The sequence below is a fragment of the Sceloporus occidentalis genome, unplaced genomic scaffold (genome assembly GCF_023333645.1).
Source record: "Sceloporus occidentalis isolate IW3139 unplaced genomic scaffold, rSceOcc1.0.p SCAF_131, whole genome shotgun sequence".
In the NCBI taxonomy this organism is placed as follows: Eukaryota; Metazoa; Chordata; class Lepidosauria; order Squamata; family Phrynosomatidae; genus Sceloporus; species Sceloporus occidentalis.
In genome coordinates this window covers 598,234-616,866 of record NW_028317111.1, presented here as the reverse complement: position 1 = coordinate 616,866, position 18,633 = coordinate 598,234, and positions in this window count along the sequence as shown.

Sequence of the window (18,633 nt, the reverse complement as noted above, 5' to 3'; positions counted from 1 at the left end):
GACAATTTTTCACTCGTGGCCGCTGGATACTGTGATGTTCATGGTGACAACCCTCAGAGCCTTAAATCGCCTACACCTTGTGGCTGGTGTTCTGTTGGCTTTGAGAACATTGGATTTGCCTTTGGTGGTCTCTTCTCTCCATCCATTACCATTGCTTCTCTTAACTACAGAATGACGAGACCGTAATATATAATTTCAGGGACAATATTCAGGGTTTTCACCAGAAATCACTCCTGCTCCTCCTGATCGTAAAGAATGAATGTAATGATTCGGGTTACCGTGTTTTTTTTATGCGGTAATCTCGCGGAGCCCCCTTTGTTTGGACCTTCTGCTCTGTGGACATTTTGCCGTCCTGTCCATCTTCCTGTATATTACCTGAATCGGGCTAATGTGATCCTGATGATCATTCCAAGAATGACAAAGTATATTCTAATGTTTGACGAAGGACCCGTCTAAAAGTTGGTCTTGCCATCTTTAGCAGTCCTGTGGGTCTTCTGCTGTCCCATCAGCTAACCATCTAAGCCACCCACTGGACGAACAAACGGCTAGTCTCGTGCTTTTTGAAGCAGAAATGTGTGGACACTGTGGAAATTAAAACTCGTGTTTTTTGTTTTCCATGACATGTTTAAAGTATTTATCATCTCCTGTCTCTATAAAGGGTCTAAAAGAAGAACATTTCAAAGAACATTTCCTTTGAGGCTATTGACTCTGAGGCAGTAAGCCCCCCATATACATTTACTACATATATCCTAATTAAAAAACACACACCATGAGAAGGCTGACCAATTCAAACATCACTTTAGTCTTCATTTAATTTTATAACAAGTGTGTGAATGAAGTGTTTCGCAGACACAGATAATTCATACTTGAAGCAGTAGACCTCTTTCCTCTCTTTAAAGGTTGTTCTACTAACATTAGGATTTCTCCAAGCAGGGTTAAGTAAAGAGGTCTGTATTTTGGGTGTATCTAGGCTGTTTCCTAACATTCTGTGTATAGTGAATAAACCCCTCCAACCAGCAGTCCATTGACTTGTTGCGGACATTTCTGTTAAACACCCTAATCTAGAATCTTTTGTATCCAGGAGAAGTCCTCTTCCGTTTCTTTATTGTTAGCCGTGTGTTAGTTGCCTGCGGTCCGCTGCGCCCCGCTTTTCATATTTCCAGCTTGGTTCTGAGAAGAAGAAAGGAAATATTTTTTTTTTTTGCCAGGCTCTTATGTTATGAACCCCCTGTTCCATCTCTGGGTGGGATCCCCTCCACTACCCTCTCACATTACACCCACTCCCCAGCCCTTCGGATATAACCGGGACAGTGATCCCTACCCACTTAATACAGCCGGGCCCCCTTCCCCCAGTTCTCGGTGAATCTAGCTGTTATTACAGCAATGAAAAGTCTAACATCAGATACCCAGGGCCATCTTGGATAGGTGTCAAAACTGGCACTTGTCCTAGGATTACCCTAGGGGCCTACGGCAGCTGTCTACAACACTCGCTAGGGTCTGGATGCAGAAGATGCGTGACAGGTATGTGCAGCCACCAGCACACGCTCCTCCATTAGTGATCCATCCGTCATATCCAGGCCCAGGGACCCAGACCATTAAGGAGGAGTCCATAGTGTGCCGGTGGCTGCACAGAAGTCCACTTCTCGTGTCACCTTCAGCACTGGCCACGAAGGATTGTTGGAGACCAAGTCCATAGCTGGCTGATCTGCTTATTCCTCCTCTACTTCCCTTTGTGTTTTGATGCCACAGTTAAAACACTACAGAGCGAAATAATTTCTCAATGCTTATCTAGAAGAAGAGACCCTAGGAGTCCCTCGCATATTAGAGCTTAGAACGTCTCGGCGTTTGGCCAAACGCGGCATCCCAACTAGCAAGGAAATCAGATATTTTGGCTTTTTTTTTGTTTAAATATTAAGTGAGGGGAGCTCACCGCTACTTTTCTTTCTTCAATGAGGAACCTGTTTTGCTTGGAGCCTCAGAGACGGACATCACGGTGGTTGTGGAGGTTGGCTGTAATCACAATGAAACGAGTCAACAAATCAATAGAAAAAAAAAAAACATAATAAAAAGTCTACTTAACTTTCCGACGGGTGTTATCGTTAAAACTGCTTTTCAGAATGTATAGAGCAAGGCAACGCGTAAAACACGTGCTGCTGTTTGTTGAATGAAGGGTTTTGTATATCTATGGTTTGATGGGTCAAGTTTAATACTTAAAGGGACAGTTTAATGTCTCTGACAGCCCTACTTTCAAAGAATGTATATTAAAGTACCCTGTGAGTATCCCTAGCCCTCTTGAGTTATTTAATATACATTCTTCCTGAAGGAGGGATGTGATGCATTCAGCTAAATGTAACTTCTGCAGGGCACCGACCCACCAGTTATTTGCCAGGCGGCCTTTCCATAAAAATATAAGACTTGATAAGGTTTTAAGTACAAAAAATAGAAACTGCTCAGAAATAAAGAAAAGTGGCAACTTATACGTACAGTTGAGGAAACCTTGGAGCAGAGCGCCTCCCGCACCTAAATGTAAATTTAGAGAAATATTACATTTTATCTTTTTGTAATTGTAGTTTCCACACAAACCCCCCCCCCCTGTGCATCTCATTAACCCTTAGTGTTTCTAAGGATAGTGGAGCCAAACAAAGCCCCAGAAAGTGCCACTTCATGTGGTCCCTGAGTTTGAGGGTCCCGGGCCGCTTTAACAACTTACCTTTCTTTCTGTTAGACAAGTCAGCAAAATAAAGAACCCCTGTAATAGAAAGAAACACACACGATGCGATTAACGATAGACACACAATAGAAGAACGGGTAGCTTCAGCAACTTATAACCGAGTTAGTTCGTTGACACCTTCCATTGGGCCAACGTACAAAAGGGATAGAAAGTTTTCGGGACCTCGGAGTTCTCTTCTTCAGGTCTTGAGGTCCCAAAAGCTCATACGACTTTTCCACTGAAAGCTCCGGACTCCTTGTAGACTTCACAATAATTAGTTGAGCTCTTAAGTCATAATGTGTACCATACAGAATTACAGCGGCATTTCGCTTTTACATCACTTGCCCTGAAATCTATCACAGATTGCGAGCTCTTCTCATTCTGCACCAGCGTATTAATTAATGCCATTTTCGGTTCGTAACAGTTTTATGGGGGCACCCTATAAATATCTGTAACCTAACTATCCCGCTGACATTTCCAAGGACCAAGTGTATGAACTACAAGTCTAATAACGGCGTGTACGGGGGGGGGGGGCATATTTAAAAGGAAGATATATACCAAGAATAAATTCTTTAAAAAGAAATAAAAAAAGAACGGTTAGACTACAATAACAATAAGCCCCCAATTAAATATGGTAAACAGTAGTGTAACTACAAGGGTCACAGCAGGCAAAGGCTTCAAACTGCCCCCAGGACCAGGGGGGTGCGGACCGCCAAGTAAAAGTGCCCCTGACATGCCCAGTGTCCACCCCAAGGTCAACCGGATAAATTAAAAGGGAAATCGGAAGCAAAAGTGGGCCTAAAATTAACAAAACATGGACCCTTACCAACTTATTATATTATTTACATTAAGCGTCCTTCTAGATGGCTATTCTAACCCATCTGATCCCAAATCAGGTCTGTCCTGAAACTCCCGGTCTCTTCCGAGGCGTTCATATTACATTCTAAATAAAGTATTATGGAAAGGAAAAGCATGATCATTACATTACTAACCTGAAAAGCGTTCATTCCTGCGAAGCCATACGTGAAAACCTGTCTCGTAAGATTATCAAGATCGGTCAGCAGGGCGAATCCAAATGACCACGTTAATCCAAAAACCGGCGTTAACACCAGGATAGCCTTCAGGATGCTCTTAGCCGTTTCCCTGTCTTCAGGAGTGTTGGCGTCCGACACCGAGGGTCGGGACAACTTAGCGATGACGACGATAAGCGTAATGAAATTAAACACAACGATCGATCCAGCCGGAATGGCAAACGCGTAGATGGCGCCACTTTCAGGGTTCAGCCAGCAAACCTTTTCATGCATGTACGTATCTTTAGGTTTAAAGTACAAAAAAGTACCGGCGGCTATAAAGGCTGGAATAAAGTATCCCATGAAATACGCGAAAGAAACATAAACCTTCTTCCTGAGGTGATGGAAAACGAAGAGGAGCTGGTGGAGGAGCATCATGCTTTGGCAGAACGTCCAGAAGAACAGGGCCAAGTAGAAGAACTGATTCAAGAAAGTGATGGAAAGGCAGATGTATCTCTGCGTCTTCACGGCTGGAAACGCAGAAGACAAGAAGCAGACGTCGGCGAACATTAAAGACAACGAGATGTTGACGAGCGAGATGTGGCGGAAATAAGAGATGTTGGTTCTAACGACGGATTTCCACACGGCCCATTCAATGCAGACACAAACGCAAAGAGAGAGGATGGACACCCCCAACCCCACCAACGTAATCTCCTCGATTAGAATCAAAGGCTCCACGTTTATGGACATCAGTACCGCAAAGGACGTCAAATGGTTGCAACTGCAAAAGGTTTTGTTGCGTTCCACTTTGGACGTGCAGCCGGAATCTGACCAACTACCCCCCGAAGGCGGATTAGACTGAAAGTCCCAAAAAACACAATGCTGAGAATATTCGTCGTCTGAGTTGTTTATTCCGAACGTCATAAAGATGTCTCCGGAAAAGTAGGATGAGTCTGATAGTCTGACGGAAGTGGACTGAACGATGCTGTTTAACTGGTGATTGTTAAATCTCCCGGTATTTGCAGGCAGCAGATTTCCGATGGTGTTAAACACCACGCTTGTGATGGTCACATTATTTTGGTCCAACAGCGAAGATATGGTTTGCTTTCCGATTACCGCGCTCACTCCAAGATCCGTGTCGAAGGTCTTCTCGTAATGTCCTGCCGGGCTTCCTCTCTGGTACGAGCTGCCCTTCAGCTGGATGTTGGGTAGAACAATATCTATAGTCCCATTTTCTGCCTGTAATAGCAGACTGAAGCGTTCTACCGACTGCAAGACTTGAGAGGCTTGTGGGCTGTTGTCCTGTTTCCAAAGCGACAAGTGGGTTGTATCGGTGAGGTTACTTGCAACAGAGAGGAAATTCTAAGGAAAAAAAGTAAAGATGAAGGTTACAAGGTTATAACAAAGTAATTTGGGGTAAAAAAAAAAAAAAAAAAAAAGACACACGTCCGTCAAGATGGGCAATGGGGAACATCCTTTAAATGCAACCCTTGCCAGGCTTGATTCCTTATAAAAAAAAAAAATAGTGATACACATGAAATACTTACTGTTACTACAGTTGAATCAAAGACGCTGTTTGCATTTGCAGACACCTTTGCGATGGTCTCGAGAATGTTCACTAACGCAGACACCTCCGCAGCGTTAGTCATACTCGTCCCCTCCGTGCTTGACAATTGCTGTATTATTTCTGGGACTTTTACTTGAGAGCTTCCTAGACCTTGATCCAAAGCCTATCAAAATAATAAAAAAAAAAAAAAGATGTTAAATAGAATGTAGGTACATTGCCTGTGCTTACCTCCCAAGTGTCCCTCCTGGGGGTTGTGTATTAGGGGGTTGTGGTTAGAGGTGAGCATATGATGTGGGCCTTTATCTTGACTTCCATGCTCTTGTGATCTTAAAGTGGGTATATATAAGGCATTTCTCAAGATCGAAGAGAAACAGCCCCTCTTTGAGACCCAAAGCTCTGTGCCTTTCCCCTCTTTCCTCCCCTGATATCCCAAGAATGTATCACAATGTTCTACTGCTCTACAAGCCACATTGATGTGCCTAGGAACATCACAAGATGTTAAGATGTTAGCCATAGAACCCGTAACAATGTTTCTCAACGCTGATCATCAAGTTCTCCAAAAGCATGGTCCTGGCCAGGATGGCCCCCGGTCACTTATCTTTATAGCTTCTTGCGCGGCCGATCTGGCCCCTTAGGGTGCGGCCACCAACTGGCTACATGCGGCCACACACTGTGAGAGCATAGCAAGTGTCCGCATATTCCCAAAACGAAATGTATGCGTGTGTGGCCACTGGCCTTAATGTACAGTCCGGCCCTGCATGGGAGTATTTGATCAACACACATGAGCAGAGTTTCCTAGCACACGCAGATCCACCAAAAAGTCATGGAGACATCAACATCTGTTTAGCTAATGAGATTCTCCACTAAGGTGCTCAAGAACTCTCCTTTGGGTTCTCGAGCACCTTAGTGGAGAAGTTCTGGTGAGGTTCGCCTTACCTTTGCACTGTCTAGAACAGACTGCAGAAGCTGGCTGATGCAGTTGTCTTGTACCGTAAGCCACACTCCACCAAGTGAACAATTCCTCGTCAAGTTTCCAATTCTCCCACTAGGGCAGTTCGCCGTGGCCCTAGTACCGGCCTTTGTGGCATTCCAGGTAACGCCGCTGCTCACATTAACGGTACAAAACGGGTCTTCGGCTAAGAAAGAAAAAGTTAGTATTTTCCAATACAGATATAATTTTACTTTATCCCGCAACCAACATCTTTGCCAACACAAAATCGACCTAAGAGATGTTAGGACTTTCTACTGTCTTCAGACAACCCTGGCATTTCTTTTAATGTGCTCAGGGCAAATTAGAATAAATATCCCAAAATACAAAAATATTGATTTTCTAAATTCCAAAGTTTTTACAATTCTCAGAAAATGCTAGCTCCTTTTAATCAAATGTCCTCAAACTACTAAAAAGCCCCAAAGAGTCTGCTTGCTTTCCCCAGTGGGAGATTAGGCCATAAAATCTAGCACTTCTGATTGGTCCATTCACACAACCAATAGATAAAACCATTTAAAGTATATACCTTGGATCACTGTGATAGAAATGGAGTTTTCCTTTTTTTGTCCTGCGTTATTGGTGAATACGCAACTATAAATTGTATCTTGTGCCGGAGGAGGGGGAGCCAGCGTATAACACCGTAAATCGGTCCTTTTACCTGCAAATACAGAAATGATATCTACAGATTAAAATCCCCTTCTCCAGCAAGAAGGGTTGGGATAAGAGGCTAGGATGGGGTCCGCTCACTGGAATTGGCCTTTCATAATATATGGTAACGTTAAAATGCTTAGAATGTTTGTGGAGCCCCATAATTCGGTGAATAAGGCTGATTGACGTTCCTGGGAGCTTCGTAGTGTTGGCTGCCGGGGGCTCTTGTTCTCCTGGGGTAATAAGGTGATAAGGGGCAGGGATAGCTCCAGTTAGTCAGTGGGACTTGGCAAGTCCCCGGGTAATGCGGATCGAGGAACTCCAGAGAGTTTCCTTTCATTCTTAGAACGCTGGAAGTGATGCAAGACCATTGTGCCAGATGGAAGTCTTGTATTTCTTGGGATTTTTCGCAGACCCTTTTCCTGACCCGGGTATTTATTAAACATACTCACTAGGCTGCGCCTCCTGTGTGACGTTGCCATAAGACCAGGAGACATTATACGTTTCCCCATCAAACGGCACGCAGCATTCTAACGCCGGCTGGGAGGTCTCTTGAGCAGACAGACTCTTTTGAATGGGGTTGACGAAGATCTCGGTGGGAAGGAGAGTAACGTTTACTTGCGCTTTTGCTTCGTGAACCAAGCTGCCGTTAAAAAACTGGCAGACATACGTCCCTGCGAAAAAAAAATATGGAGGACCAATAGTATTTTCATATTGATTCCTCATCATTTAAGCCCAAATCGTCTCCTTATAAACATGGTAACTTTTGGTAACATTATGGATAAAACAAAAATAAGCTTAAATGTATAATTTCTCATATTTTATATCAGTCAAACATTTTAAGGCACTTGTTACTTCTCTCTTTTTGGAACTTATTAGCCCGCATTACGCGTATCTTTGCGTATTATGTAAAGATCGAGAGGAGTGAATCGGGTTTGTTGGGGACCCAATGAGCTCCATAGTAAGTAGGATTAAATCGATCGTCAAAATGATCTTGCCAAAATATTGAGCAATTTGAAAAACAGAGTTCTGAGTTGACCGAGAATACCCCCACAGAAACATTTGACGGGGCAACTTGTCCTGGGTCCTGGCCAGCATGGACATTGGTGAGTCCCTTAGCAATATATACGGCTTGTAACATTAGCCGTGTCACTCACTGCACCTTGGCCATCACATAGGCTGAGTTGGTGACCATTGAGGTTAGTAAATAGTAAATACCCCTCTTTACCTGTGGACTTTTATCCTAAAAGGTCGGCTCACCTACCTTGCCACCACTGGTCTGCCTTAATAATCGTAAGTGTAGAGATTGCGGCGTTTGATAGAACCCGGGTGGTTATGTCGACATTCCCTCCGGCACTGTAGATGATGTTACTGCTGTTATTGTTCACCAGAGTCCAGTTCACCGTTAACAACGTTTCGTTGATTTGGCAACTCAGTTGAATTCTATCCCAGTATTTGACTGTCAGCTGTTCGGGTTGTATTGCAGAAATACCTGTAAACGCACGAAATACGTAACATTATAATATTTTTTTTTTGCTAACAACCACATTACGAAGGGAAAAACTCAATACAAAACAAAACACAAAATCAATAATAAAAAAATAAATAACAAAAACCAAAAAATGAAGTAAAAAATAAAATAAAGTAAAAAAATAAAAATAAATAAATAATAATAATAAAAATAATAATAGGAAAAAAAAATACTACATAATAGAACTTGATGTTTTCCGCTTGCTAAGTATCATCATGACATAAAGTAACTCGTTTCCTCTTGTGATACTCTGAGAACGTCACTAAACGTCTGCGAAGATTACCTGATGTAGAGAGCTGGGATGAGATAGCATTGGGAACGGACTCTACGACCAAAAGGCTATTGGCTTCCAGCAGCTGGGAGGACACCGGAGCAGCCACCATCATCCTGTAATTCGCGACGACACTTCCTGGGCTTTGGCTAACATTAACGGAGAAAAAGAAACCACCGTGTGATGTATCATAAAACATATGGATAATTCTGTCCCTCCGCAACTCATTCCTACCTGAATCCAACCACCGATACATTCAAGAGGTTGCAGTTTCTTGTATAAGCACTAAGCAGCTAGAAGACAAGAAAACATGGCGATAGTTAGGACCTCGTGACTGGTCCAATGGGAAGGACACGTGGGTCTCCTGGATGGACCCTACGTCACAGTTAACTCTTTAGAACTTTACGTAATTCCCTGTTTTAAACATCGAAACATAGAATGTTTCATCTCGTCGCCCATTTTTCCTGCTCGTACCTTAATCAGTCGTTGGTCTCATCTTAGATTCAGGAGCCATATGACTATTCCACGTGTGTGTAATACCCTCACTGTATTACCCTCTACCACTTCCCCTGGAAGGCTGTTCCATTTATCTACAACTCTCTCAGGAAAGTAAAACTTGCTTACGTTAACATCTACCTCAGTGTTTTATTTGCTGTAGGGATGCAGATACTCACGGCCAGTGTTATATTGTACGCCTTCGCTTTGTATAATGGGCTGGTTTGGTCTTGGAGATCCACTGTAAATATTTCATTAAGTATAAAGGATCCTGTAAGGTTCACTGGATGGATAAAGCAAACATCTATCGTTAGGCGCAGAGCAGTGTTTACATTGCGGTTAAAAACACATTTCCCTAATCCTTTAAGCCCAAATGTGACCACGGCTGCCACCTTGTTTAGAATGTGATTAATGTTTTACGTATAGTACCGGTATATATATATAGAGAGAGAGAGAAATACATCCAATGTAGGCGGACCCTATCTATTCAAGACTTTGTAGGGGGGTCCCATAGGCAAACCTTTAGCACACGGGGTAGGAGAGATGGGATTACCAGAGCAATTAGGTCTCTGTACACTCGGGGGCATCAGAGAATGGGCAAAATCGCTTTGTTTCTGCAGCATACATTTTTGGGCAATTTATGTAGTTTCCTGGCTGTTCGGGGGGGGGGGCTTTTTTTTTTTTTTATCGGAATGACATTTGGGGGACATTACCAAAGGGGTATGTTCCTGAAACCTTAAGGACTCCCCCATCATTATAGAATTTTTTACAAAAGTTTCCCCAGAGTAAGGGTGGTCTACTAGTAGTAGTAGCAGTAGAGGTAGGGCACTGGGCCTAGGCAGACAGACACTAGCAGATGATAGGAACATGCAGCCCCGTGGAGCAGGACTGAATCACCAATATTGTCTCCAAGCCGCCCCACAACAGCACTAAAATAAACTATTCATTATCGCAGTATTGTATATGAGTAATGAGCACCAATCACAGGCTCTTCTAAACTGTCACTGTCTCACACTCCAACTCCCAGCACTCTGTACCTGCTGCTACTAAGTTACAATGGCGTCCGCACATTTATAAATCTAACGCTTGACCCTCCCCTTGCAAATGCTGATTGGCCAGAATAAAAAAAGCAAGGAAAAACTCCAACTGGTCGCTGGACCCATCAATCACAGCCATAACCATCAATAAGACCACCCACATTTTTTGGCTACTTCTACCTATCAGCCCCTCCCACTTTACCTCGTCAACGAGCGCCAAAACGGCTTGTAAAAACAGACAATTTTCGTTAACAATAAAGTTTGTACGAAAACGAACGCACGCGTCTAGGGGGCAATAGGTTGGCAAACATACATGCAGATCACAAGCATTCTATTATTCTATAATGGAATGCCACAATCTATTAATACTATGAAAGCTGATACATCGTAGCCAGTACTTTACCCTTCTGCGTAGTAACGATGACTTCTCGCTCACAGAAAGGGATATTATCATCCGGCACGAGAATGCAGGAGCAGAACGAGGAGCCGTTACAAGCCTGGTACACGTGGCACACGGTGATATTCCATCGGTACCCTGCTTTGCAAGCGCAAGACTTTGCTGTATCAGTAACATTGCACTCTAGAAAAATATCACAATAGTGTTAACTGACGAGTTTTCTGGATACATATAAAGAAAAATCTAATCTCTTCGAACCATCAGTGGGTGTATTCATTCATTCATTCAGATTCCTCATGGCTGGCACACGCATGCTAGTTGGCAGCACCGCCGGTTGTACTGAACCTGCGTCCACCACAAGGCGCATGCTCTTTCCCAACCTGCATATGTCCCGTGCATGTTTTAATTCTGTATTAACCTCCACCACTTCTGATGGGTGGCTGTTCCGCTTATCTACCACCCTCTCAGTAAAGTAAAATTTCCTTTTATCTAATTGTCTGACCCTAGTTTTAGTTTATAGCCTCTTGTTCTAACATTTTTCTTCATATGAAATAAACTTGCATTTTGTTAGATCCATTTATGCACGTACCTTCTACCTTGATATTTATTAGTTTAAGCATACACAATTATATCTCACTGTACAGCGCTATGGAATATGATGGCGCTATATAAAACAATAAATAATAATACATACATGGATTATATAATGTCCATGTTTTGGGTTGATATGGGTGCATATATATATATATATATATATATTGTCATCGTCTGGTTCTCACACATGCTCTACCTACCTGTAGTTATTGAAAGCTGCACTAGAGTGACTCTCAGGGTCGAGTTTAGGGTAAGCGAGTACGGTAGAAAAGTGGGATTCATCAGAAAACTTTCAGCTGCATCAGCGGAGGAACCCTCTAGAAGAACATCCGTGTACAACATGTACTCGTGCATGACTGCCGTGGCTGGAAGAAATAAGCAAAGAAGTGTGTTATGGAAACCCGGAACCTTGCTAAGTGAAAAGTTCTTTGAATTCTGCACCTAGAACCTGATGTAAGAGCGGAGGTTCCAGAGCATGCAGCTGCAAACATCAGCCTTGTCTCAAGGTGCTCTCTGCTGCCATCTAGTAATCTGAAGTGGGACAACAGGGAGATCTGCGACAACTCCAGGTTGTGGGAGTGGCTCACCCCAATCCCCGCCCACTTCTGCATTTAAAATTAGGGTGTGTGGAGCAACTTGGCGCTACTTCTCCTAGGTTGCAATGAGAGCTGATGTGCTAGTACAGTGGAGTTATTGTATATCCAGTAGGGCATTAAGAGCCTCTATGCGCATGACTAGTGCACCTAATATCTAACCCAGGTGTGTCCAACCTGCGGCCCTCCAGCTGCTGCAGGACTACATCTCCCATAATGCTCTTTCAGCCAAGGGGCTAGCTGAGGAGGATGGGAGATGTAGTCCTACAGAAGCTGGAGGGCCACAGTTTGGACGTCCCTGTCTAGGCACCTCCCACATAGCTATTGGCCAATGAGGTACAGGGTTGTATTATGGGGTGCCATTAGTGATGTCTTTTCCCTCTTTCCTCCTCGATGTCCCTCTTATTTACCCTAAAATGAGTTAATTGTTTAGAAATCAATTATTGTCCTTCTTCTAAATCTCTTGATTACATCAAAAGCCATCAATCAGTCACAAAGTCACATAAAAAGTGGCTGTAAAATCCCGCTCTTTGCCGCTTCTCCAGTCACCACCCAAAAAAGTAAGGTGTCCCTCATTTGGACATTTCAAACATTTGAATTTATGCCTGTTCAAAAACTCAGCGCTTAACTTACACAACTGTCTTCTGATTCTGTGCTTCATCGCGTTTGACCCCTATGTAAAAAAAAAAAATTCACACTTGTTTCTCAAAATTTACCCAAAATTTTTTTTCACACTTGCACATTAAGGCTGACTTGGCCCCTATAAGGCTATATGGTCCCTTTAACTCCTTGTATTCCAATCTCCAATGTTCATGGTAGTTTTCTGTACTTCTTCTCACTTTCACTATATTGAGTTATTCTATACCAGTACCAGAGATCTGGATATATAAGTCGTGCTGTATAAATAGCATCCATCCGTCCATCCATATAACTTTACCTCTTCAGAAGTGGAAATCATCTTGCGATCATCATCAGTCCAGTGACATTGGCCAAATCTAAGCGTCGCCAAGCAGAGGAATACAGCTGCAAGGGATATTTCCATCCTAAAGCACAATGTAAAGCCGTTGTCTTTGTGTATACATGTAAGAAGACACAATCTAGCTGTCCAGTCTGAATCAGAAGAAAACATGATCATCCACACCAACAATTTAGATACATTAATAAACAAAAAGCTATATGAAAGTGAGTGACACAGGAATGGTAAGAGTTAACCTCTGGATTAAAAAAAGTAAATGCCCACATAGGACTGTTCCCCCCATAAACACACACATATACACACACACTCTTCCTATCTTCTGCTCCCCCTCTCCTAGGGAACACTAACCCTAAGCTCACTTTAATATACGCTGACACACACACACCCGCACTTAACACCGTACACTAACACATACCCCCACACGCTTATCAATGTTATCATTAAACCCCTGTCAACTTCCAATACTTCTCGTGATGGAGGCGTTATCAAAAGGGAAAAACAATATGTTTACCTATTTGTGTTCTGATTTACTGAACTTGTTGAGCTGTTTGTATTTATTATTTTGTAATTATTATCAATTATAAATATCATTCATTAATCTATTTTGCCATAACCAGGGCTGGCGATGATGAGGCGTCCCTGGCACTTTAAGGCCAGCGGCCACATGATAAGTGCGGTTAAGTGCTATTTAATACTTTTGGGGGCTAACTCCGCCCCTTGCATGGCAAACAACGCCAATTGTATTGAAAGCCCCAACCTTATATGGCTAGGCCCGCCCCTTCATAAAGTCACTCCCCCAGAGTAACAGTCTCTGGATAGCCTGTTTATATTTAATGCTTATGTAATCTGTTTGATCTGCAGCACCCTGTGGAGGAGTTTTCTCAGAGCAACCCCTTTGGACATGTGACTGAATCCACCAATGACAGGAAGGGGTTGTTTTTTCCAGAGAAAGGAGGGAAGAGTCTGAGGAGAGAAAAATGGACCCCGAAGAGAAAGCGGTTCCTAACAGGCCAGAAAGATATTAAACTGCTGCCTAGCGCTCTGTCTCACATTAGAGTGCGCTTATAGACTGTGTATGAGAAAGACTGCAGCTACCTGTGAACAGGCAGCGTGGACAGGTGACACGTGCATGCATCTTATACAAGTGTCCCAGCATCCAGCAGCAGAGGGCCGTGTGCCAGGAATCCTGAGGTAAAATACAGAGCTTATGTAATGTTCACCAGCCTGGAGAGCCAGATGTAGACAGGTTCTGCAGACAGGGGCCCTGCACTCAAGCACCAGCTGGGTACCCAGTGATGAATCCCAGCCTAGGCTGACTAGGTCCAGGGGTGGCAAAACCTCTTGGACAATCCAGCACCCCTGCATAATGAGCCATCGGCTGGGTTTTCTGGGACACATTTCATTTTTACATATTGCTGACCAGCACAGATCAAATGCCCTGCAGTATGGAGGATGTATAACCGACTAATTTGTTCTCTTCCATACGTCTATACATTCCACATACTGCAGGGCAGCATTTTATCTGGGCTGGTCAGCAATATCTGCAAACTATACTTGTCCTGGAAAATATGGCCGACGTGGTCACCCTACTCAGCACAGCCTCCATAGACTACAATAAAAGGTGCCTTTGAGAGGGAGTGAGAGTGTGAGTGAGGGTGCGTAACAACAAATGTCGCTGCTGAATGGAAAAAGCCCTCCAAGTTTCATCCAAACTGAAAGGGAGGGAAACAAAATTTTCTGTCTGAAAATGAATGGACTAAAAGCAAAAAAGTCTGGTGTTCAGTTACCATTTGTATCACTGTAAGGTCTGCGTTTGAACATTAGAAAAACCTACAGTGTGAACCATGATTAAGAGAATTTCATACAGAAAACAGTATAAAAAAAAATGCACCCAGGGAAGGTAAATGTGATAAATGACCACAGTTATTTACTATAAGTGAAATGTTTCATGAATGATAAAAGATTGCCGGAAGGAGGTTTGGATGAAAACAAGAAACATATATGTAGATTAGAAATCGCACGCGGGTGATCCGAGAGGTCTTTGATTCAGTGAAAAGTATAATGTAAGCGGAAAAATAGAACATTGTGAGTGGATAATAGCTCTGCCTCGTGTAGGTAACACACCTTTAACTACACACGATATTAGCAAACAGTTCAAATAATATAGTTATAGTGTGAATGATCCATACGTGGGGTAACACATGCTTATTTGCCCCATACTATCACAATAAAGAAAATCTATGTACACATGCACAAATAATTATATCAGCCGAACATTCTGTCTCTTTCCGACCTGGCCGGATGAGTGTGATGGGAGTCGAAAACCACAGCTCACTTCTCATCCTAAATACAAATAATTGCGGGTTCTTACCTTCTGATAGGATTTTCTTCTGGTCTCTAGCACCCTGGTATAAGCTCCATGCACATACAGACGGGTAACTTGCACGCTCATAGCAGCTGCCGAGAAAAACGGATGCGGAAACACAATAACAATATAGTGATTTCAATAATGATGACATGAAAATGGCCCTAATTATTTGGTAAACATCTCTCGGCTCTGTCAAGTTTGACTAAAGGTATCGTGCGTTTGGCCACGTTCTGTTTGACAAACATCTGGATGTGATTGTGTACAGAGAATTTCCATCAATATTTGAATAGCAAACATGGAAGAAATCAGGAGTAAAATGCATCGCCCAAAAGTAAAACAGACAACCTGTGGTCCAATCATTAAATGCACATTTTCTCACTAAGGAATTATCTCCTAAAAGGGCATATTCACTAAAGCGCGATTTGGATGTGATGACGTAGCCTGGCCTAGGGCCCAAGGTCAAGTGATGGCAGTCCATCTTAGGGTGATCCAACGCCCCCCGGTGTCCCGCTGAACATTACATGAATATATATATATATATGTGACGTTTGTGTGTGTTATTACAAAGTGCGCTTCTATATGTCCCTTTTCAGATATATTCCCCTTTTGTCATTGACAGACATTGATGCGTAAGAACCTAATATTGCATTCTGTTTCTAGAGTCCTAGGTAGGACTATGGAAATATACAATTAAATATTGATATTTGCAAGACTCTAGATAATAATTCTGGGAATTATGGGCTAAATTTACAGCTTAACTATTCAATTACCAAAATTCCTCTAATTCTCAAACCTTCTAGAGCAGGAAAGATGGGCAGAAAAAATAAAGCCAGAAAATCAATGATGCAGTCCTATCCAAATACCACTTACGGACAGGGAATACATAAAAAGCCTATAATAAGATCGCAGTTCTTATGGGAAAGTCCAAAACTCTATATGTAGAATTGTAAGTAAAGCACTCTACAAGGCTTTGGACAGTGGCTGAAATCTTTAAAACAGGATGGTCCAGGGAGTAATTGATCAATCGGCACAGATCTCATTTACGGGTGTGGTACATATAACCGATCTTAATACATATACACTGCCCTTATAGACACATACTGTAGACACTGCCCTTATACATGCCTGCTGATATACACACACATATACACTGCCCTTACACATGACTGCCCATATACACACACATCTAAAATGCCCTTATACACACACCTGCCGATACACACACATACACATACATTGCCCCTACACACTCCTGCCCATACACACATATACACTGCTTGTACACACACACCTGCCCATACACACACATATACACTGCCGTTACACACACCTGGCCATCAACACACATATACACTGCCGGCGCATAGTGCTAGGGAGCATAGAAGCCGATGTCTAAGGTGACAGACCCCAAGAAACTGGTCCTGCTCATTGGACAGCAGGTGCCAGACCAGTCAGACCATTCCATGCCTCGGTGTGGTCCCAGGTGTGGCCCTCATGGAAAGAATTAAAATATCAACATTTCAAATACCCTGGGGTGGATAACTTCAAAATTATACAGTATGGTTTGATGGGGTAAATTAGCCGGCTTTAAAGATGTCACAAATAGGACATGGGGGCAGTATGACCAGTTTTGAAAAAAATGGTTTTAAACCAGCAATACGCCACTTGCTTTTAATAATTTGCAAAAAAAAAGCAAAAAAACATAGAAACACTGGGTATTTCTAAAATTAGGACAAATTTTTGAATCTACGTAGAAGGATTTTTCTATTAGCTTTTGTAGACAAGTAAAAGATTTTTCAAATAAAAAACAGAAAAGGTGTTTTTTATTTTTTGCCATATTTTATTATAGTAAATTAGATGATATGATAAAAACAATGGTATCTAAGGAAAGCCTTTGTTGTCCTGGAAAAACAATGTACAATTTATGTGAGTACATTAAATTCGAAAAAAGAAAATTACAGCTAAACACAAACACCGCAAAAATGTCAAAAGCCGTTATTACGTACAGGTACAAAAAAAATGAAGTCTTGTCACAAAGGGGTTAATTAATATTTGTATATGATATGAATATTTATATCTATATCATAGAAATATGATTATACTTGCAACCAGTCCATTTATATCTTTGTGTTAGGAAAGTGCAGAATATGAATCGGTCGACAGTTCGTTTGAAGAACTCGCTGTGAAAACATTGTAAACACCTGGAAACAAAAAGAAAAATGTATGTTATATTTAACAGAAATGTAGATAAATAAAGACAAACACACAGGCACACATATACATAAATACACATATACATAAATACAGACAGATACACAAAAACATACATTTTGTGGCCATTTTATAAGGTAATTCGGCATTTAGAAATGCCCACCTGTATAACACTGTTATAACGAGTGGTTATTTCAGTATCTGTGGCCTTTCTTTCAGCTTTATAGAATCTAGCCATTCTCCTCTGACCTGCCTCATTAACTATATGTTTTTAGCCACAGAACTGACAATCACTGGATTTTTGTTTTTTTTAAAGCACAGTTCTCTATAAACTCTAGAGACCGTAACGCAGGAAAATCAGGAAGTCAGTAGTCTGAGATGCTGAGACTCCACATCTGGCACCAAGAATCATACCATGGACAAAGTCGCTGTATGTGTAAAGAAGCAGCTATACCTAATAAAGTCTCCAGTGGATATGCTGATATAAACAAACACCCACACAAACCTATGGACACACAAACATAAAACACTCAAACAGATGTACAGTGGCAAGAAGTGAGTGACCCCTTTGCAATTACCAGCATGTGTTTATAAATTTGACTGAAAATACAAATTAGTGTATTGCTCTTGCCTATATTGAATACATTACAGTGTGGGTTGAAAAAAGTATGCGGGCCCCTAGGCTAATCACTTCAACAAAACCTAATCGGAATCAGGAGTTAGTAAACCTGGAGTCCAATCAATGAAACGGGATTGGTGTGTTTTAGAGCTACTTTGCCCAAAACACGTGTAAACTGTTGGCAGTATTTAATTATTTTGCTCACTAAACAGTGTATTAACTTTGAAAAGAGCAAGCATGTAGCACCCAGCCAGGATGACTCCAAGGGCACAACTCAGAATGATCAATGAGGCAAAAAAGAAAAGTTAAAGGCATGAAGGAATCATTGAAACTACTTAACATCTCTATTCATGAGACTACCATATGCAAAACCCTTAACAGGCATAGAGTCTGTGGCAGGACACCACGGAGGAAACCGGTGCTCTTCAATTTAAAATCAATGTTCGTCTGAAGTTTGTCAAAGAGCAAAATGTTTTGTGGACTGATAAAACTAAGCATGAATTGTTTGGGATGATGATGGCTTGCCATCGCAGTCATCGAAGGGACAATTAATTCCCAAAGTTGATCTAGATATCATACAGGATAATGACAGGGTGGCTGTCCCCCAGCTGAAGCTCT